The sequence below is a fragment of the Onychostoma macrolepis genome, chromosome 04, assembly GCF_012432095.1.
Source record: "Onychostoma macrolepis isolate SWU-2019 chromosome 04, ASM1243209v1, whole genome shotgun sequence".
Classification (NCBI taxonomy): domain Eukaryota; kingdom Metazoa; phylum Chordata; class Actinopteri; order Cypriniformes; family Cyprinidae; genus Onychostoma; species Onychostoma macrolepis.
This window is the reverse complement of record NC_081158.1, coordinates 3,481,690-3,493,082: the sequence shown is the minus strand read 5'-3', so window position 1 is coordinate 3,493,082 and position 11,393 is coordinate 3,481,690. Positions and strand designations below refer to the sequence as shown.

General features: G+C 37.5%; 1 long non-coding RNA gene across 1 annotated transcript; it reads left to right on the top strand.

The window, feature by feature from the left end:
- Positions 1-9,767: 9,767 nt before the first annotated feature.
- LOC131538416 (uncharacterized) lies at positions 9,768-11,174 on the top strand. The gene is made up of 2 exons (XR_009270577.1): positions 9,768-10,552; positions 10,877-11,174. It is a non-coding gene; the product is annotated as an uncharacterized LOC131538416 (long non-coding RNA).
- The last annotated feature ends 219 nt before the right edge of the window (positions 11,175-11,393 follow it).

The following is an 11,393-nucleotide window of genomic DNA, read 5'->3' as shown; positions in this document are numbered from 1 at the left end:
TGTGCAAATGTGCGGATGTGCAAAGTATGCAAGTTTGTGTTTCAGGTGTTTGTGCTCAGGTGTTTATAGTGAGGTGTATATGAGTGAATGTAGATGTCAGGTCAGTTCACATGGAGTTGAGGAGTCTGATGACTTGGGGAAGAAGTCATTAATCCCAATTCATGATGCATCCTCCGAAGACTACATTCCAAGGCCCATTGCGTCATCGTGGAGCGACGAAGCCTGCCGTAATTCAAATGCGTACATCTGTGTACATCTGATGGACACTTCAAACCCTACCCTATCCCAGAATCAATTGCGTGCAGATGACCACGGAATTTATATTCAAAGAACATGGCGGCGGCCGAGGAATTCACATTTAAATGCAAGTATTGTGTTTAATTTACTCAAATGCCTAGCTAAATAAGTGTTAAAAGCCAGGGGTTTTTTTTACAAGAAGCCCACAAAACTAAGTCAACCCTGGGCTCTAGACTGAGAACAAAATGGTTGCATTTGCGACCTTTTTTTGAGAATGTGTGAGTAAAAATTTGACGTGGTCGCACGTGTGCGAGTGCATGGTCTGCGCAGCTCCAAAGCGTCTGCTTCATACAGCGCGCTGCAGAGCCGCGGCGCATTGTAGCAGGAGTCAGATTTCACTGATCACGTGAAGAGAGGCGCTTTCAGCGGAGCTAAAGTAAAAGGCCGCTTCTTAAACCAGAAAAGGTGAACATGTTGGTATTCTTGTAGAAAAAAACATGCAAGTCCTGTCAGCGACAGCCAGTTTAGTTTTACACTGTAAAACCCAACAAGTTGGGTTAACTCAAACCGTTTGAGTAAACCAATTCCCCTTGGCTTAGACCATGTAAGTTTTAAAACTTGCAGTTAAGTAATTAAGTGATTAATTAAGTGCTGATTGAGCATTAGTGATGAACACCTGCTGTTAACAAACAAAATCACTGAAGAAAAGAGAAACACAAGAACTACTACAACTGACTTCAGCCATAGCCTTAGATGAAATCAACTGAAATAAAATACATTAAATCTCTCAAGATCTGATTAAACAACCCCACAAACAGCATCACCAGCTCCACTTATTAATAACCAGACTGACTTTATTTCTGTCAGACATCTACAGAAGATCTTATTGAGAATTAACTAAGGTTTAGATGTTGATTTATTGTTTCATTTGAAGTAACCATGTTAGAGATCAGTGTCTGCTTTAGTTGGGCTCTTGACCCTTGACTGCTGTGTTTGTCGTTTTTTTTTTTTTCCTATATTTTTCTGGCTGTTGTAACCATGTGTTTCTTGATCATATTTGTTACAACTCAAAAGCCCAGAGAAAATGATCAGTAGTTGGTTGCTATATATTAATGATGACAATCATCTGTTGGTAAACTTATCTCATTGAGAGTGAGCATAGACTCATTGTGTGTCTAATCTCTGGTTAAATTAATGTATTGATTATAGCAAAAGGGACTCTAAGAGCCAGTGGTTCTGTGACAGTCAGGTAAGAGAAAGGACTTTCTAAACAGTTTGTCCACAAAAAGTTTTAATCTATGGAAGCAATTAGACTCACACAGACATCAAGAATCAGCTTATGAACCTCAACAATGGTGACCATTAAAAAATAAATTTTAAAAAATCATGCAGCAATGCATGCTGGGAGCCATGGATGAGTTTTGTACTATGCTAGTACCATTGCAGAATTATTATTATTATTATTTTTTTTAATGGTCACCATTGTTGAGGTTCATAAGCTGATTCTTGATGTCTGTGTGAGTCTAATTGCTTCCATAGATTAAAACTTTTTGTGGACAAACTGTTTAGCAAGTCCTTTCTATTAACTGACTGTCACAGAACCAGTGGCTCTTAGAATCACTTTTACTGTAATCAATACAACATCCATTTAATCAGTTCATTAATAGTTGATTATCACTATAAATATATAACAACCAACTACTGATCATTTCCTCTGGGCTTTTGAGTTGTGACAAATATGTTTGAGGAACACATGGTTACAACAGCCAGAGAAAAAAAAAAAACAACTAACACAGAAGTCAAGGGTCAAGAGCCCAACTAAAGCAGACACTGATCTCTAACATGGTTACTTCAAATGAAACAATAAATCAACATCTAGACCTTAGTTAATTCTCAATAAGATCTTCTGTAGATGTCTGACAGAAATTAAGTCAGTCTGGTTATTAATAAGTGGAGCTGGTGATGCTGTTTGTGGGGTTGTTTAATCAGATCTTGAGAGATTTAATGTATTTTATTTCAGTTGATTTCATCTAAGGCTATGGCTGAAGTCGGTTGTTGTTCTTGTGTTTCTTTTTCTGTCAGTGATTCTGTTTGTTAACAGCAGGTGTTCATCACTAATGCTCAATCAGCACTTAATTAATCACTTAATTACTACAATGTACTTATTTTAGTGAACTCAACTGAAATAAGTTCAGAGCACTCATAATTGTTAGTTTAAAAAACTTAAATGTTTTAGGGCAATCAGTTGCCTCAAATGGTTTGAGTTATCCTAACTTGGGTTTTTAAGGTAATCGGTTTACTCAAACGATTAGAGTTACTGTGACTTGTCGGGCATATATCTTATTTAGTGAACTCATAACTGATCAGAAACAGAAACAGGAGCACCATTCACTGCAATTATACCGATTGGAGCAGACAGGACAATGTTGAATATAACTCCGAATGTGTTCATCTGAAAAAGGAATGTCACACACGCCTAGGATGCCCTGAAGGTGAGTAAATCTTTGGCTAATTTTCATTTTTGGGTGAACTATCCCTTTAAACCCTTTTTGGTAGATAAAATTAGTATATGTATTCCAGTGGCGGCTGCTGGTCTTTCAAAGAGGGGAAGCTCATTTTCAGCCTACATCATAAAAATTGTCCATTTATTTATACGTAAATTCTGCCCTACGTTCCTTTTCAAGAAAATGCTCTGTGACCCTGTCGCTAGCCTAGCCTACTGTATGAATGAATGAATGAACGAACAAACAAACAATCTAAAAAAAAAGATATTAAACTCGACGGAGAAAATGTGGGAATTAGGTTAAACTGAAACAAGGAATGTGGTGTATAATAGAGTTGTCACGATACCATAAAAATGTCTTACGATACTATACAGCTGTAGTATCAGGATAGCTGTATCAGGAGAGCTGTAGTAAATGCAGTATTGTGTTAATTTATAATTCAATTCTACAAAATGAATCAAAATTTAATAAATAAATAGATGTAAGTGAAAACAGACAATATTATTCTCTGAATACTTAATTAATGTGAATGAATGACTGGCTATTGTTATCCATGAAATGATCTAAACAAAACTCATCTTAGCACTGCACAGAAGCTGCATGAAGTGACATTTAGATGTGGCGTTTATTCATTTAGACTGTATTTATAACTGCATAAATAATGTTATGAGATTAATGTTTTAAATACTAAATTCTGAATATAGAAATATGTTGGAAAATAATGTAATATGCCTACTTTTAGACAGGAAACGTAAAAACGGCCAGCAGATGGCAGAAGTTCGTGATTGAATCACTGAGTCATTCAAATGATTCTTTCAAAACGGCTGAATCCTTCAGGAGTGAATCAAATTACTGTTTTTATGAATGGCTCAGTGAATCAGTGATTCTCCCAAATCAACACGGATCTGGATCGAACACAGAAACTAAACAAAAACAGCACTCTTGCTCGTGTCGTATTGCCTAAGTGTCAGGAGCATTTTTTGCTCGCATATCTTGAAATTTCCGAGTTAGCAGCATGTATATTAAAACATAACATTATAAATGAATAAAAAAAAATATATAATGATTGATAAGAACCAAGTGCAAAGCCGCTATGGGAATGAGCTCAAATAGCTTCAGCGTCAGCGACTTTTTATAGTACAAAATCGCTGTCAATCAAAAGGAGATGCAGACCCTCCAATCATCACGCAGAAGCCCGGAGTCTAGGCACGCCCACTCCTCCATTCACCCCCAGAGATGCTGAGCGTCCGGGGGCGGGACATAATCGCAGCATTTATCCAATGACCGTCTAGTTTTGAAGCACTGAAAAAAACTGTTCAAAGCAGCTCCATTGAAGTCAATGGACGCTCGGCTTCAACAGAGAAATACACTGACGCTACGGGAATGTATGAGAAGGAAATCGAGTCAGCCGACCTGCTATATGTAGCTGATTCTGAACGAACTCGTCTTCGAGATGAACGTGTTCTAACGCATTTTTAGTCAATAAAATGTTAACACAATAGTACATATTTGACCATTAATTTTTTGACATTATAGGGGAAGCCGAGCTTCCCTTGCAGTCTTAAAGAAATCCCCACTGATGTATTCGGTATGCCAAATACGTTATGTTTGATGTTGAATCAACGCTTGTTTTGATAGCAATAATGTGGTTGGATGAATGTTGACCTTTTAGCATTATAAGGCATGATTATAACACTTTATAGAAATCTGCTAGGATATTTCCTCTATGTGACATTTACTAGCAGATAATATATGCACGGAAAGAGGCCATACGGAGCGGGGCTCCGCCCTACAGAGACAATGTGATTGGATCAAACAGTGAATGGGATGGACTGAAATCAGTCCGATAAAACAGACACCCAGCTTTTGCTTGTTGCTCGCTGCTTGAAAACTTTGGCTTTGCTTCCACTGATCGCACTGTGAAGCACCTACAGACTTAACATCAGGTCGATCATCCAAGACTTCAACACTCTGTCAAACTTCTGACCAAAGAAACTTTCAAAGCCTGAAGCCGCGCAAGAACTTCAAAGCGTTGCCAGGAAGCCAACCACTTACAGACGGGATTCCCCAGTGATTCCCCTTCGGGGTTCCCTCAAGCAATCATCCAGGGAACGAGCCAGCCTTCAACTCAACTTAAAGCAAGTAAACAAACAAACAATCTCCATGTCTTGCTGAGCTGGTTTGAATTAATCTTTAAAAGGTAAAGATAGTAAGGTTCTCTGTTTGTGACTTCCTCAGGTCGAGTTTACAGGACTCTTGGAAAAGAGCATTAGAACCTTAAACTTTCTTCAAATTGCAATCCTCTTGCCAGAACATGTGTATGTGTGTGTATGTGTTTTGTTTAGTATTGTATCATAGAATAGCAAATAAACTCTCGCTTCATTTATAAAGAATGGTCTGGTGCTGTCATTTTCAAGTTTGAAACTATTTGCCAAAGATCGTGTTACCTGTTGCTCAAAATTTACCCAACAATTCTGTATTATTATCGTGGCCACGAAATAAACATAATTGCTAAGATATACTGGTTTAATGCTCGCTAGAGTCGTTAATAAAGTATAAATTATACGTTTTGATTAATTTCAATAAATCAGATCAATATCTAATCTCTACGATTCGATTTCCTAAAGCTAAAATTCTAAATAAAAGCTTAAATGAAGAGCTAATTTTTACAGCTGTCATGCAAGATATGTCTACAAATGTTTTAACCAACCTTGAGCACTTATTTATATATGTATGTGTTTATCCCATATTTTCCTTTTCTGAAGTTGGCCAGCCTAGGGTGGATTAATGGGATTTAGAAACCATTCCCCTCGTCTTCTGGACACTCTCTATCACCCTCACTGCTCTCCGAGTCACACTGTTTGTCCTGAATGACTCTTTCTGCACCGTCTCTTCTCCAATAGGGAGTATTTTTGAAGTTATATGTGTGCTATGTGGTCCATATTCTGTGAGATTTGACATGTGTGGATACTCACCGAGGATATGCTGTTCACGCAGCTTGAGCTGCTCGCTGTGCCAGCGGTCGTACACAAACACAGGAGAATACATCGCGGCTTCAAAATAAAATCTCAAACCCTCACTCTGAGTTTACACGTTTTGATATCCACATATTCATTTAATTACAGCAGCTATAGCATTTCTGTACTAAAGAAATGGCCAAATATTAAAGATTAAGTGGACATTTTAATTAAATGGTGCTTGGTCAATATTAAACAAGGATTAGATGGCTCAGTAATGTGTAAAAACAATCATCAGGCCGTTTGTTAAATAAAACCATATGATTTATTGCTTTTGATACATTATTTGAATTAATTATTATTGCCTCATTGCTATTATAATCTTTGGAGTCCATGTTGCCCAGCGACAGCCCCAAAACATTACTGCTCTAGAGGAGATCTGCATGGAGGAATGGGCCAAAATACCAGCAACAGTGTGTGAAAACCTTGTGAAGACTTACAGAAAACGTTTGACCTCCGTCATTGCCAACAAAGGGTATATAACACAGTATTGAGATGAAATTTTGTTATTGACCAAATACTTATTTTCCACCATAATTTGCAAATAAATTCTTTAAAAATCCTACAATGTGATTTTCTGGATTTTTTTTTTCTCATTGTGTCTCTCATAGTTGAGGTATACCTATGATGAAAATTACAGGCCTCTCTCATCTTTTTAAGTGGGAGAACTTGCACAATTGGTGGCTGACTAAATACTTTTTTGCCCCACTGTATGTATTTTAAGTAATTGTAAAGGCTATTGGTCACTTTCATCTATTTTTATTACCACAAAATATTTTTATTATAATTATAGGGCCCTATGAAATCTGTTTTTCTCCTAAATAAATTCTGCACTGTAAAAAATGATTGTGATTTTAACAGTAAAAAACTGTAAAATACCACAGTAATAACCCGTTAAATGATTAAGAGTAAGTTTCCTTACTATATACAGTGAATAACTGTAATAGATCTAACCTTTGTTTTCGTGAAAGTAGCCTCAGAGTCGACACTCATAGACTGTGTCTGAAACCACTCCCTACACCCTCATTCACTAGTCCTACATTACTTCACTATATAGTCCACTAGACAGAGTGATTGAGAACATATGAGTAAATTCAGACACTGATGAACACCTGCTGTTAACAAATAGGGCTGCAACAAACGATTATTTTGATTATCGATTAATCTAACGATTAATATAAAATCATTTCTCATTAATTTCTCTGTATTTCTCGATAAGAGCTTCTCCAGACAATCTGACAGAAATAAAGTCAGTCTGGTTAGTAATAATGATGCTAGTAATGCTGTTTGTGGAGTTGTTTAATCCCCCTCTGCTGAGATCTTCAGAGATTTAATGTCTTTTATCTTCAGTTGTTTTGCAGGCTGTGGCTGGAAGTCAATAGTAGTTGTTGTGTTTCTGCTCGTCTCTTTTTTCTTTAGCAGGTGTTCGTCACTAAAGCTCAATCAGTACTAGATTAATCACTTAATTATCTAATGAACTGCAGTGCTGCTTCAGTCTTATTTTTAGCACTCTGTAGTATGCATACTGAGCAGAGTTCATTTCATTGTTTCATCTGGGCTGACCCATGTGGGGCCCTCATGGAAACCGAGGACAAAACTGGCTGGGGCCCAGTTAGAGAGCCCAGGTGCCACCCATCTGGGCCCCACATAAGTTTGTTGGCTGGGTTATTCCCAACACTTTATTAAGCTTTAAGTCACATCTCAAATGACAAGAGATCAACTCATTATCATGTTTATATTCATTAGCCTGTGAACTCATTCTCTCAGACGGCCTGGGTATGCGGCGCATTCACAGCTTATATGGACGGAACGCCACTGATATCTATATATATTTATGCCATGGTCTGTCTGAATACTGGATTCTGATTGGCTGGCAGGTGTTGATTAAATTCGTTGAACTGCAGGTAGTTCCAGGTCAGTTTAATCACGTTCTATATTAATGCGCTTCTTATAAACATTGGTAGCCATAGTAACATACAGTTACAGTTGAATACAGACGAAAATAACCGTCATTTTTATCGTTCCGGTCAAATATTGCAGCCCAAATATTATTAACATCTTTAATATGTGAATGCTGGGAAATGACCATGGCATAAATGGGATAATCAACAGCTAGCTGTGCATTAAACGATTTGAATGCACGACGTGGAGGCGAAGAACCACCCGACGCACAGCGGAGTGCATTCAGATCGTTTAATGCACAGCTAGCCGTTGATTATCCCTTACATGGTGTCTGAATAATTTTTGGTTTTGACTATATATATAGTGTGATTAGTTGTTTCGGTGGATTAGCAATGCGCAGGCTTATATTTGCATCTAATTTTACTGTTTATCTTTACATTTAAAGTTTTACACTTGTACTCAATATAAAGTCACAAAAAGCTTTGTGTTTTTTTGCTGGCTCCCATTAACACAATACAATGACCCATTACTACAAATCACAGTCGTTATCAGTTGAGATCATATACTGTAAAAAAAGATGGACGACGCGTCTCCGCTTCCTTCCACTATAGAAAAGTGAAGCGAATGCATCTCAGTATGGCCGCTGTCATCTTGAGTAAATGACATCATTTGGAGCCCGAGTCTGCGCAGTAGAGGTTCGTTTGGAGCCCAAGTCTGCGCAGTAGAGTCGTGAGGTGGAGCCGCGGAATCAAACTCCCACAGACCCAATCAACCATAACGACACGCCCCGTTTTTATAGCATCAAATTACTGGCTAAAATGAAACTTATCACAAAAACGAACAACTGAACATATATCAGCGTGATAACAACTACCTTAAATGACCAAAAACCATATTTCGGAAAATTGTATTGGAAGTGTAATTTATTTTTTTATTTTGACTGAAGTCCCATTCGTTTTCATGGAGAGGGCGGGGTTTATGACCTGTACTGCAGCCAGCCACCAGGGGGCGATCAAAGAGCCCGCAGCTTCACTTTTAAGAACGAGTGAGACACACGCGGTTGAGATGTGCAGAGCTGAATATCAGTACGCGATCTGTTAATGAGACGTTACCTTCTTCTACTCTGTATCTTTACACTAAGTCAAATCCTCTATATAGGTTAAATGAACAACCCATTTTGTTTGAACACTATTTAACTGAGCACATTAGACAAGTATACTAAGGTAAGAAATACATTTAAAACCTATAAACTTGAATTTAAATTTACAAAAAGACAACACATTTTGAAGCATTATATCTAATACGATTTCTTAATGTAACAGAAGAAAAAAGTCTGACCTCAAAACAATCTAAAACTAATTGCAGTCATTCTTCATTAACTTGAAGAAATAAAAATATATGACATGGTACTATTGACACAAACACTACAATTTGCCTGTTTAATGTTAACTAATGATCTTATTAAGCATTACCTAATGATTAACAGATCATTATTTAATATAAATTGAAATGCTTACGAAAGTCATTAAACTTTCAATTCATATGATCATGCTTTTTTTTTTTTTTAAATCTTCAAAAGATTTTGACAGGTGGTTTACAATGATTAAAAGCTTCATAAATAAATCATTAACAGATCATTAGTTAATGTTTATAATAAACTTTATTTTATATAGCGCCTTTCAAAGTTGCATTTCAAAGCACTTACCAAAACATACAGAATAAATACATTGAAAAAAATCACAAATATGCCAACCGGAAAAAATATGTTTTAAGAGAGGATTTAAAAACACTAAAAGATTCAGCCTATCTAATTTCAATGGGAGAGAGTTCCAGAGTTTTGGCGCCACAGAGGAAAAAGCCCGATCACCCATAGACCGCGGGCGGGCCGGAAGGGCGTGTTTGGGCGTGTCTGCGCTTTTAATTACCATGGTTTTAGAACAATATCCAATCAATTATCATAAACTATATATCATTTGAAAGCTAAAACACTCAAGATTGATGTTCCGAGCTTGTTTTTGAAATCAATGCACCAGAGAGGAAAGGGTTAACATAAATGCTGAAGGACCGGCCATTTAAACTTGTACAAAGTGAACGGCAGTACTTACGTTTCATCGCCTATAGCTCTGGTCAGCTCGGACTAATCCAAGAAACACCAGCGTAACATTTCAAGGGAAGGGTCCACTCTTCAAAATGCATCCCACTTTTTAATCCAAAACAACGAAAAAATAGGGGAAAAAACGAAAGATCCTCCTTTGTTTACATCGGCGATTCGAGTTATAGTTATCGACAGCGTCCGTTTTCGAAGAAATATCGATTCTAATTCGTGTTCTAGCTTTCAAACACCGTCTATATCAGGTAGAATAGTTTCTTCCGAGTAAAAAGAGCCCTCCCTCGTCTCTCTCCTTCAATCACAGGCGATGTTATAACCCTGAACAGACAGGGAGTCAGTGACTGGTTCAGCGAGGTGTCAATCTGCGCACATCAGAAATGGGTGTTTGAAGCCAGCCAATGCCTAGCCAGCACGGTTTTGATGGATGGAAGTGTTAGCCAACCATAAGGACGTTTACAATGATTGACAGTTTGCATAGTTTGCGTAACCATGTTTACAGAATAGCTCTGCGCAAAGTTCGTGTGCATTCGTGCGCTCTCGGTTTACGCACGTAGCGTAGCACAGAGCGGCGCCGCGGCGCTACACGGAGTGTTTATCAGCGAGCAGATGCTCTCCGAAGCTTGCATCTGAGTCTCTCCATCACGGATCCACGACTTTAGAAGTGTTTTTGTGGCGTTTGATGGTGTTTTGGAGGACGTGCTGAGAAGTTTCGGCGATGAGAGCAGCCGAAAGACACGCACGACATGGACGAGATGCACCACAGCCAGAGATAGCATTAGCACGTAAGTTTCAACACCCTTCTCTTGAATGTTTATATATGTTTATCATGTATTTGCAGCTTTTTTTTCATGTTAGCTGTTTTAGATTCTAAAAATGACAACGGAGAGGGATAATATGAGGGGACTACATGAGTTATGTACGCGTGTGTATGTTTGTGGGTATGTAGTGTGTGTGTGTGTGTGTGTGTGTGTGTGTGTTTGAGAGAGAGTGTGTGTGAGTGAGTGAGTGTGTCTGTGTGTGTGTACAACATGTAAACAGTGTTGAAAGTTTGATTTGTTTTGCTTACACGATTGCTCACTCTTTTCTCTCCTTTTCCTGTCTTTCAGTGGGTTTGCTGCATCCAGCTGGTCAGAGAACAAACCTTCTTAGTGGCTGCCTTGAGTGTCTTCCTACACAGTAAATACTGTAAACAGTTGCTTTAGTTTTTCAGTAACATTATTTATGTATTACTATATTAGTAATATTAATAATATTTAGCAGATCTTTTTTTTTATATAAATTACAAATGTTGTAAAATCATTTTTTGTGTTTTCATTAGTTCAAAAATGATCAAATCTGTTTTGGTTCACTGTTTTCATTATTAGAATTGTTCAAAATAAAGACCGTTTAGTTCAAATGTTCAAATTCTGAAATAGTTTTGTGTTTTTATGTGGTTTCATTGGTAGAGCAGTTCTGAATTATACATATATGTAGTATGCAGTGTCATATGGAGTCTCTAAATAGCTTTTTTGAAAGGATTCCTAGACTTTTCTTGAAATAAAAGATCCAAATGACTTTTCCAAAGCTTTTCTTGAAATGAAATACCATAAAAATGTAGTTTCTGTAAGTTTTTACCTAAAAAAA